Here is an 11,060-nt window from a genome sequence, read left to right as displayed (position 1 = left end):
TTACACGTAAAATTTTTTTCAAACACTTAATGAGACCACCCTGGCATCCTTGGGTCTCTTTTGGGAGAAAGTGTGGAATCAGCAGTGGAAAGGACACACGACTTCCTTTACACGCCTTCTTTTTTACTTTCTTAAGAAGCTTGTATTACAAAATTGGGAAATGCAGTAGAAAATTTGAACTGTAGCAGTACTAATGATAAGAACGAAAGTGGAATTGGCTAGTGCACAGTGACATTTCTCATTCTTGCTAGGATGATACCTGCCAGTTCAATGAGAGATCTAAGACTAAGATTTCATTATAAGAAAGCATGAAATTTGCAACATAATCCTAGTATTTTTATGAATCTCTATGCTTACTTCCACAGTGGTTCCACCAGTCTACATTGAAAAGAATTCCTTTTCTCCCATAGCACCCCAACATTCATTGTTGCTTGATCTCTCTCTCCTCTCTCTCTCTCTCTCTCTCTCTCTCTCTCTCTCTCTCTCTCTCTCTATCTCCCCCCCCTCCCCCGTTTTGTACTAGGGATCAATCTCAGAACCTTGCACTTTCCAGGCAGGTGCTTATGCCCCTAAGCTGTCTCTTTGCCCCTGTTTGTTGATTTCTGAATAGTGGCCATTCTTTTTGGATGAGATAGAATCTTGGTGTTGTTTTAACTTGCATCTCTTGAATGACCAATGGTGCTGAACATTTTTCATATATTTTGTTTGCTGTTTGTATTTCATCATCTGAGACATTCTCACTCTTCTCAGATGCCCACTTATGGATATTGTGAAATGGCAAGAAATTTTTCAAAAAGAAAGAGGAATTAGCATGGGAGAAAAGAGAAAGTAGGAAGGAAAGAACAAGGAATAAAAATATAGAATAGTTACACTGCTAGTATCTCTTAGTTCATTCAAAATAAAGGTTTGTGCTGATATCATTTGGAGTATTTTTATGCCTGTATCTTGTACTCTGAATAACTAGTGATATGCAATGTTTTAGCTGTTATTATTCTGCTATTATTTTGTTTTGAAATTTTGGATTTCTTCATGAAATAAAAAATTGCATCTTAATCCTGTTTTACTTTTGGCCTTGTTTCTCATTTCTTATATTGTTTCAAAATTAATGTATGTGTTTTCCTGTGACTTTGGAGTCTGAATAAGTATATAGCCTCTACTTCCTGTCTCTGAATTACAGATTTAATTTGTTAGAAATATGATTATCACACATGCACTCCTGAGATGGATCCTTCCATCATTATAATTCATTGCTTATCTCTCTATGGTGTCCAGGGCAGAGGGGACAAAGTGACTTTTCCAGACAGATCCCCTAATGGGAGGTGCCAGAGCTGTCACAGAGTGGCCAGGTCTCACCAGGGAATCATGAGACTCCAAGCAGAGAGAGTTACAGTAATTAGCAGCCCTGCTGGAGTCACAAGCCAGGGGCTGCATCCAAAGATGGTCCAAAAGGTTGGTGTCCAAAGAAATGAAAAGAATTAATGGGAGGGGCCAGGGTGATGGCTCAGTGGAATAAGCACTTCCCTGGCAAGTGCAAGGGCCTGAGTTCATACCCTGGCTCCGCAAAAAAAAAAAAAAAAAAAAAAAAAAGAATCAACGGGAATCAAGGATGCTTTCCAGGAAACTGAGGGCAGACCCAGTAACATTTCCCAATCCACTGCCTGAACAATGACTTTGATCTGGGAAAAGTTTAGACCCCAAACTCAATAGTTATGAAGGAAGGTGTGTACACAGGTTGGGACCCCTATAACTCTAGGAAAGAATGACTCATGCTGGTTTCCCAATTCTCTAGCTAAGCCACCTGTGAACATTTACTAGGTTGCTGTGCTTTAGGAAAATAGGAGTGCCCCATCATTACCTTAGGGAAGCCAAAAAAAAAAAAAATCCTTCTGCCTTGGGGCCTGCCCCATAGCTCAGTTCTTTAAGTGGTTGCTTCAACAGATCTGTCAGGCTCAAGTTGTGATCCCCACATCTCCAGTCAGCCAAAACTGCCCTGAGGGCATTCGGAGCCAAAAAGAAAAAAAAAATCTTCTGCATTACCTTAGGGAGAAATACAGAGATCTCACACAGGATTTCTGAAATTAAAGGAAAATGAAGGTTAAAAAAAAAAAAAAAAACCCAAAAACAAGCAGATATGTGAATCCATCAAATAATACTGAGTACATGCCACTACTGTAAGAAGGTACTTTTGTAAGGGTCGAGTCGCTGCGAAGGAAGACCCCAAGAGTCGGTCTCTCATGCAAAGAACAAAGGGAATTTTATTAACTGTGTGCACACAAGGCGGTCTGAACATGCAGGAACAGAGAGCAAACGGAACTGACCGTGGGTGGTGGTTTTAAGCCCCAAAGACAAAGGGAGGAGGGATTTTGCAGGCGCGGTTACAGAAGCAAATGGCATTGGTTAGTTTGGGTTGGTTCCAAAAATAATTGGTGGGTTTGAGAATATATGACCTTTTGAGGAAACTAAGTGGGGTAGGCTACAGGGCAACTAAATAGTTAACTATGCGGTTTCAGCCTCATTCCGAGAACTGGTGGGATTGTCTATGCAAGGTGTCCTATTTCACAAGGATGCCCCCAGGTTGGAGGTGGAATGTTTACCTAAGCCAGGCCTGAGGCTTTATGACTTCATCTGGGTTCCAAGATAAGGGTTACTTAAGCCCTATAGTCAAGGACCAGTAGGTGGTCCCTTGTGACCAGAGTCTGAACTTTAAAAAAAATTTTTTTTTTGGGGGGGGGCTTTACACTTTGATTACAAAACAGAAGATAGAATCAACAGAACAACTCAGCTCTGTTATATGGGAGAAAGAAAGAACGGCTGCTATGAGCAGCTACCTGTGTCTCAGTAACTACCAGAAACCAGTGAGACAGGAGTTAGAATTCTATGGAGCAGTATGGACCACAGTCCAAAATGGAGTTAAAAGCTGAATAGGGAGCCTGTTGAGTAAGCCCACTTCAAGGATTGCTCCAAAGACATCTGCTAGAGGTACTGAAGCTGTCCTTGACCTCCTCGGAGCATGATCAGTGCATGTTCAGGAGAGTCACTGGCTCAAGGGCTCCCTAGCACAGCATGGACATGATGCAATCAATGCACACACAGGATCCTAAAGGGTACATAGTCTCCCAGAAGGCACAGAGCCTATTTCAATTTATTTATCTGAGACCGGGATCTTGATACAAAGTTCAGACTCATAGTGATCTTCCTGACTCAGCCTCCCCAGCATTGGGATTACAAGTGTGCATCACCACGCCCAGTTTGGAGGCCAGTATGGCATGTGGTGCTAGCTATTGAACTTGGGACCTTGCAGGTGGTTAGACTGCTGACCTATCTCCCTAGCCCTATGCAAATTATTTATACAACAGTCTGACCTACCTTCCAAACTCCTAAAATGCCTATACAAAGAGTATATGTGGGTATCTTACTTAAGATGTATTCCCATGTAATATGAACTCTACTTCCTTCCTTTTTATATACTTTAAATACATTTACTTGCATCCTACATCTTCCACTAAGGTCCACCCTTCATCACCTTGGCTCATTCAACTGTGACATCTGGTGAGCCTGCCAGGAGGATGTTACCAAACCTGGGGAGAGCTCAGGGGACAAGAGCCCTGGGACTGTACTGGACAGCAGCCCAGAGACCTCACCAGACATCAGGGGCATCAGCAATCCAGAGACCTCACCAGGCACTGGAGACATCACAGCTCCATAGACACTGAGAGTCCTTGACAGAAGAGGCTGACCAGAAAACCTAGCCAAGAAGAGAGCAACTCACTTTTCCTCCAGTTTCCTTTACACAAACGATGAAGATAGCTGTTGAGTGTTCAGGATAAGCACTGACCGAACTATATGAAAATGAGTAGATTATGGGGGCAGAGGTCTTCTGTCCTTCTGGGGATCAGGAGAACCCCTACCAGTCAGTTGGGTCTTATACTTTGTTGTTGATCCTCACAGTGTGGAAATTCTGTCTTGGAGACTGTGGCACAGGCTTCAGCAGGATGCGTGCCAGCTGAGCTGAGCAGGGAAAAAGGCCACCAGTTGGCAAGAGCTTTGGCATAGCTGCCCACAGATGGGCCAGGAGGCCTGGACCTGGCCTGCAGAAGTGTTGCTTTTCACCATGTAATACTCTATAACTGCCCTAGACATGGGCAGCATTTCGTGTAGCATCAAGGGTGTTGGTGCTTACCTGCCGGTCATGGACTCACATTGAGCGCTTCCTTTCCATCGGTTTTAGTGATTGTCCTTCTCCTTTTCTGATTCTTCTTCCCAATCAGGATTTCAGTATCAGAGACTGTTCCACTTGTTTAGTTGTTGATTCTAAATAACTAAAAAAAAACTCACAGTTACAGTGTCTTCCAGCCTGAGAAGAGAGAAATTGGTCTGCTTAAAGCTCCTGCCACTGTATTTGCATGCCCAAGCTGGTGGCAGGCGGTTGGTGGTGGCACAAGCAGTCAACAGGCAGGCTTTCTCATCTGCTCTGGTAAGTTCCTATAATCTGACCTAAACTTGTCATTTTCCAGAATATTTTGCTTATATTGTTTTGCTCTCATTTTTTCTTTTCTTTCTTTTTTTTTTTTTTTTGGTGATAATAATAGCTTAAAGTTTATGCTGTTATCTGAAAGGAAATGTAACATAAATCTGTTGATGGAATTTACATAGTGTCTGACTTTTCAGATTTTTGTCACCAGGTGTGTATGCTTTTTTTTTTTTTTTTTTTTTTTTTTTGTGGTACTAGGGATCAAATCGAGACTTTACACTTGCCAGGCAGTCGCTTATGCTCCTGAGCTATACTCCTAGCCCTCACACATGTATGTTTTGTACCTTCACCTAGCTATGTGAGGTTTTTCTGAGGATAGACCTTATGCCCTTTTTAACTTCCTAAGTAGCACTCATTCAGTAAGAGCTGACCACTCTGGGCTCTTTAACCAGAAGATGAGTTGTATTTGTAAGGGGAAATCCGGTGGGTCTGGGAAGCAGCTCTGGTGCTCACCTACAGCTCTAGAAATCGAGGTCTAAAGAGTTAGGGGAGAGCAGGACAGAATTCGCAGGGAAGTCCTGTCAGGTCTCTACTACTGGAGACTGATCCAGAGACAGCCCTGCCAGATCCCAAGGATCCATGATGAAGCCTTTGCCACTTCAGCCTCTGAAAAGCAGCCAAGTATTGCGTTATTTTCATTGCAAGAGGATCTGAGTGGGATTATAAAATGGGTCGAGGGGAGAAGCCAAATAACCTCAAGGCCATTTTAGCTGGTATGCAGCAGGGGATGCCAAAGTATGAACTATAATACTAGGTCTACTAGTCAGGGCCCCAACGAGAAACCAGATGTTTCTCAACCTCAGCTTGAGGAAAGCCCCTGTAAATGTATTAATTCAGACTCAGAGTCTAAAGAAAGTCAGATTATTCTACAGCAGGATTTTATTAGCCAGTCAGTTTCCACCTTTAGGAAATGTTGAAAACCTCCAACTGGGCCCACAAACTATAATAAGCTTATCAGGTATTCTATAAAGCTTTCTGAAGCTTATTTTGTGTTCAGTAGCTGTGATGAATTAGAGAACAAACCAGAACTGCAGCTAAAGCCTGCTCATCCTATTTGACAGGGCTCATGGCCAAGCACACACCACTAGGCTAATCTGAGTTAATCCAAAGAGTGAGGGAAGTGAGTCAGTGAGTGCTTCCAGTGCACGTGAACAGGGCAGCAGGCACAGGGATCCTGCAGCGGCTGTCCCGTATGTGTCGGACCTGTGAGAATATGGAATCAGCACCTTCGCAGAGGAAGAGGGAGGCCCTCATTCCAGAGAAGGCTCAGTTCATCCCGCACTGCAGTAGGCAGGGAGGAGGGCCAGGATAGTGAGCAGGGATAGAGCCTCTGTGGCATTGAGGTTCCCACATAAAGGCATCACCATTACTTCATAGGACACTCAAGTAAATTTAGATGTTGTGAGAAAATAAATTATATTCCTCTGTGATGCTGGTGTGACTTATTCAGTTCTACTTTCTATTGGGTGAGCTTTCATTCCATTCTAAAGTTGTTGTGAGTATGGAAGTAGATAACTGGCCAGCTTTCTCTAGACATACTCTAAACTGTCATTTGGACCATTGCCTTGTCCAAGCTGCCTTCATGATGATACCAGATCAGTGATTGGGAGAAACATAACTTTCCTCTTCAGAGCCACTCTACACTCACACCTCTGGCAACCCCAACCTAGTGGTAAGGAAGCTCACAGAGCCTAATTGCCCTGCCAGCAGTAGATCCTCACACATGGCCTGACAGCACCTGGGGAGGGATGTCAGGCCATTGTAGTAGCATTCAACTAAAAGATCCTAATCTATATCATTACAGAAAACAGCATTTTGTGAAGAAAAAGTTAGATTGTCATTAAATTCCATCAATGACAAGATTTTGGCTATGGGATTATTGGTGTCATACCTTGTCCCATACAGTGCACCCAGACTACCAGAAGTCAAGCCATCAGGAGAACATTGCCTGCTATAACACCTAGAGTCATACATGAGGGAGCTGCATCTACTCGTACTTTAGGAACACACCTAGACATGCTTTTAGAACAAATCTGTGGAGACACTGAATGATTCTCAGGTCTTCATCTCCTTCTTTTCTATCCCCATGGACTGTACCTTGCATGACTGTTGCATTTGACCAGGAGGATCAGTGAAGAGGATTCACCACCAGTGTGGATCTGGAAGGGCTCCCAAAGGGCCGTGTGTTGAAGGCTGGGTGCTACTAGGAGGTGGTGGAAACTTGAAGGAGCAAGAACTAGTGGGAGGGCTGGTGTGTGCTGTGGGATCCTGCTCTGTTCTTCTTTTTCTGATTTCTATTAGGTGAGCAGCTGTGCTCTGCCCTGTGCTACAGCCATAATGTGCTGCCCCTCCACAAGCTCACATGCACAGGGCCCGCACATGGACTGAACTTTTTAAAACTGTGAGTTAAAATAATCCTTTTGTCTTTATAAGTTGATTTATCTCCGGTGTGTCTGATAGTGATGGAAAGCTGAAGCAGTGGTTCATCTATGTCCAGAACTAAGAGATTAGATTCTCTCTTGCTGAGTTTTCTCTGCCCTCTTCTCTTTATCTTACTCTTTTGCTTTCTTCTCTCCAAACAGTGGATGAGCTCTGTGTCTGTGGTCCCATGGAGAGGGGGAAGGAAGTGAATGAAAAGCAAGAAATACCTAGGACTCCTGTCGGCCTTTCTTCCCATGGACATGAGCCCACAGTGGAAAGGATTTGAGAACTGCTCCCAGGAGCCTGCTGTACTTTGTGTACCAGTCAAGCTTGGGACCATCTGCCACCCAGCAATGCTTCCTCCCTCAGCTGACAGTAGAAAGTGACGTGGTAAAATTCCCCATGACTCAGGCCATTTGGCTTTGCACGATGTTGGATCTCCATAGAGAGGGCATAAAATCTGTGCTTTGCTGCATCATAGCAGTCTTGGCTGTTTTCTGATTAATGCTGAGTATGCCTAACTGTCAGTGTTCTCAGCTGTAGAAACAATGAGGTGATATGGCAGAGCACCGCTCTCAGTAATCAGAGGGGCAGCAAAGCAAAGGGAGTCAGCCACAAAGAGGTGAAGCTCCCAATTCCTGTGCATGGACCTTGACTGGGAGGCTCTTTTCTTCTGTTCTATGAAATGGGATGATAGTAGAGTCATTGTTCAGATGTTTAAAGCATTTGGGGACCACAGCCTGCCTTGGCTGAGCACATGAAACTGATTTTTTTGTTACTTGGTGTTACTTAGAGTGGGAAAAAGCATTTTTTATTTGCTCTTGCAATTTCTTTTCTAACATGGCTATCTAAAGGCTTTCAAGCTTCAGTCAAAGTTCAGTCAAAATGAACTTTGAATCTATTTGATCCAGGAAAGGAAATATATCTTCTCCTGACTGACAGTCAAGTATTCTCCTAAAAGAAAGATAGACAAAATGCTTTGGTCAGGAGTCAGTGAAGAATGGAAAAATAAAAAAGAGAGAGGAAAAGGGGAAGGAAATGGAGAGACAGAGAATCAAAGCCAGGGGGAGACAGGAGGACAAGAGTGACAGGGCGAGCTAGGGAGTGGGAAGGCGAGCCCTGGACCTTTAGCTTCACAGACTGAATTTCAGGTCCTCCTGGTGCTGAGCCCCGAGGCAGACAGAAAGTAAGACTGGAAGGGGAAGCGGCTGCACAGCCTTCAAAGCCTGAATCACCACATGTCCTCCTAAAAGCAAGCGTGAAAAGACAAACCCTGGGAGGAAACAAAAGTTCAAAAAGTAGAAAATTCAAGTGACAAAATGCTCACACTTATTTATAGAGATAAATAACATATAACCGTATGGTCAAAGATCAGCAAAGATTAAACATTTGCCTTATGTTACTCAATGTGTGTAGTCCTCAATTACTGATAGAGTATGATGTACAGTAAGTTGCACATAAAGTCTGATAAGCTGCTTGATATTATTCAGCCTTCAGAGAGGGTGAAGACTTCCTATTCTCTGAACAAGAAATTCAATGTATTCATTTTTGGACCTATTTGTACAAGTGAAGCTGTGTACATGTGCATCAGAATATAAATGCAAGAATGTACATGACAACATAGTCATTAAAGATAAAAACAAGAAATAGCACCCATGTTCATCAATAACAAATAGAAAGGTAAACTGTAGTAGCTTAAGAAAGTAGGAAACCGTGAGGCAGTGAAAATTTTAAAAATTACAGTTACATGTGACAATTAGACAATGATTAGAAACTCCTTGTCAAACTTGTCAAACAAAAGCAGCAAAATACCGCTGAAATAAACACAAAACTATTCAAAAGAACACCAAATTCATACTTTTTTGTGTTTTTAATGGATAATAGACTGTAGGGCAATTTTTTAAAGCAGTTGTAGAAGTGTGCTTTAATAACCAAAATATTGGACTTGGGAGATGGCTTAGTGGAATAAGCGCTTCCCTGGCAAGTGTAAGGGCCTGAGTTCAATCTCTGGTTCCACCAAAATAATAATAATAATAAAAAATAACAAAAATATTGATGAGCTTTAATGAATGTGAGGGGTTGTGATTTGGGTTTTCGAGTGTTGAAAGGATTTCTTTCTTGATTTGGACAGTGATTGTACAGATATTTACTTTATTAAATTTATGCTATACATACTCAACATGCTATAATTTGAATGCCACAAAGGCAAAAAAAAAGTGAGAGGGTCATTACTTGTCAAAAATTTGATAGGAAAACTAGATGGGGGAAAGGAGGAAAGAAAGAGTAAAGGAAGGGGAAAATATACATATACACAAGATAGCTAAGATAATTGTACTAGTTTCTATTGGTTTATTGAAAGCAACAGTTAATGCTTAATTGTTTGATCTTTTTGCATACCTATATCTGGTAATCTGAACAAATACTTTGAAGAAACCCATAAACAATATAGCAAGCAATGTTAATTTCTTATTAGTGAGATTTGTGGATAACTTTCAGGAATTAGATATCTACTTCAATGAGAATTATGTTTTTCCTAAGGTGACCCTAGAGAAGGTGTAGTCAGTTTGTCCTAACTTTGGTTCCAAGCAAAGGCCCCTGTCTGAGGATAACACTTACTGTGGCTCTGACCCTTAAGACAGTTTGTGAGGTAGGACTTCCCAGTAGGATACACATGTACAGTGGCCACCACCACCACTGGGTGGGAATAATGTGTCAGGAACACTTAGGCCTTTGGAAATCATGGTCCAAAGTGAATCGAATGGTCCAAGGTGCTCTTCCTCTTTTTCACTAGAAAAATGGGGTCCTTCATGACAGATTCAGATGCCATGGCAACCTACAACTCAGAAAAACCCTTCTTTGGCATACAAGACCTTGAAGTAATCTCTGGTGGTTATTCAATGTACACACATGTCAATTTTCTGCTTGTGGGATGTGCATATTTTTTTCTGAATTTTGTATGTTTCTAAAGAAAAACAAAATAGTCTAGCACATCCAAGCCTGATACAGAATGCCTTTTGTGCATTGTTATGATTTCTATAAAAACTCTTTAAAAAGCTTATGCAACATAACAATTATTGTTTAATTCCTATTATTTTGTATACTGAAATTGTGTATCATTTCTAATATTTTAACAATTTTTTATTCTCTTTAGAAATAAAAATAAAAAAGCAAAGGAAATGAAAGCACTACTCATACCCAGACTTTGGAAGAATAGAATGAGAAAAGTAAAGCACTGGGGGGAGAGGCAGAGGGCGACATGCTAGACAAGAACAGTTAGCAGAGGTCCTGGGCATCCTAGAACTCAGTCTCTCATTCTCCAGTGAGGATGGACTGAGTATCCGTCATGCGCTGTCCAATGTTCCAGGTGCACATGCTCAAGGAGAGAATAAATGGGTTGATTCCATTGAAGGAAACAGACAATGAAAGCAAACAAGCAACCCGCACACTGCATGCGCTCACACATGCCTGCCTGTCTCATAAGCGCATACAAGCTGCACAGTAATGCTAAGTCCTCAGAAGAGAAGAAACAGGCTGGGCAGCGGGGCATTAGAAGTTGAATTTATCTTTAGGATAAGCGGGAAAAACCTCCAAGAGAATGAAACAAATCAAGGATTTCGCCCCCATCCATATTGATGAGGACAGATCTAGGGAAGCGGTAAGGCAATCATGAGCACAGGAAGGTGGACTGGAAGAAGTGACCCTAGAAAAGCACCTCTGAGGTATAGTCCCCACAGGGTTTCCTCCTCCTGTACTACTAGAAGAGGGCAGCTGTGCTTCTTGGGTCCCAGGCAGAGCTTTGTCCTGCATCTCGGTGAGCGCCTGCAGGAACAGCGCAGGGCACAGAGGAGCCTGCGCCTGTGTCGCTCTGCAGCCCTCTCAGGACAGAGCCAGGCGCTCGCGGTCACGCACACTCGGCCTGGTGTCCTCCCCAGGTGTGCTCTGCCGCAGCGCCAGCCTGCAGCCGGATTCCTGGGGGCCATGGACAGCCGGGACGGCGCGAGCTCACCTGGCGCGGGCTCTGCAGAGAGAGAGGAGTTCTTTTTTTTTTTTAATTTTTTAATTTTTTATTTATTTTTTTTTATTTTTCAAAATAATACACTGCATATGT

This window comes from Octodon degus, unplaced genomic scaffold (assembly GCF_000260255.1).
Source record: "Octodon degus isolate 3935 unplaced genomic scaffold, OctDeg1.0 scaffold00074, whole genome shotgun sequence".
Classification (NCBI taxonomy): Eukaryota; Metazoa; Chordata; class Mammalia; order Rodentia; family Octodontidae; genus Octodon; species Octodon degus.
Note: the sequence above shows the minus strand (reverse complement) of the source record.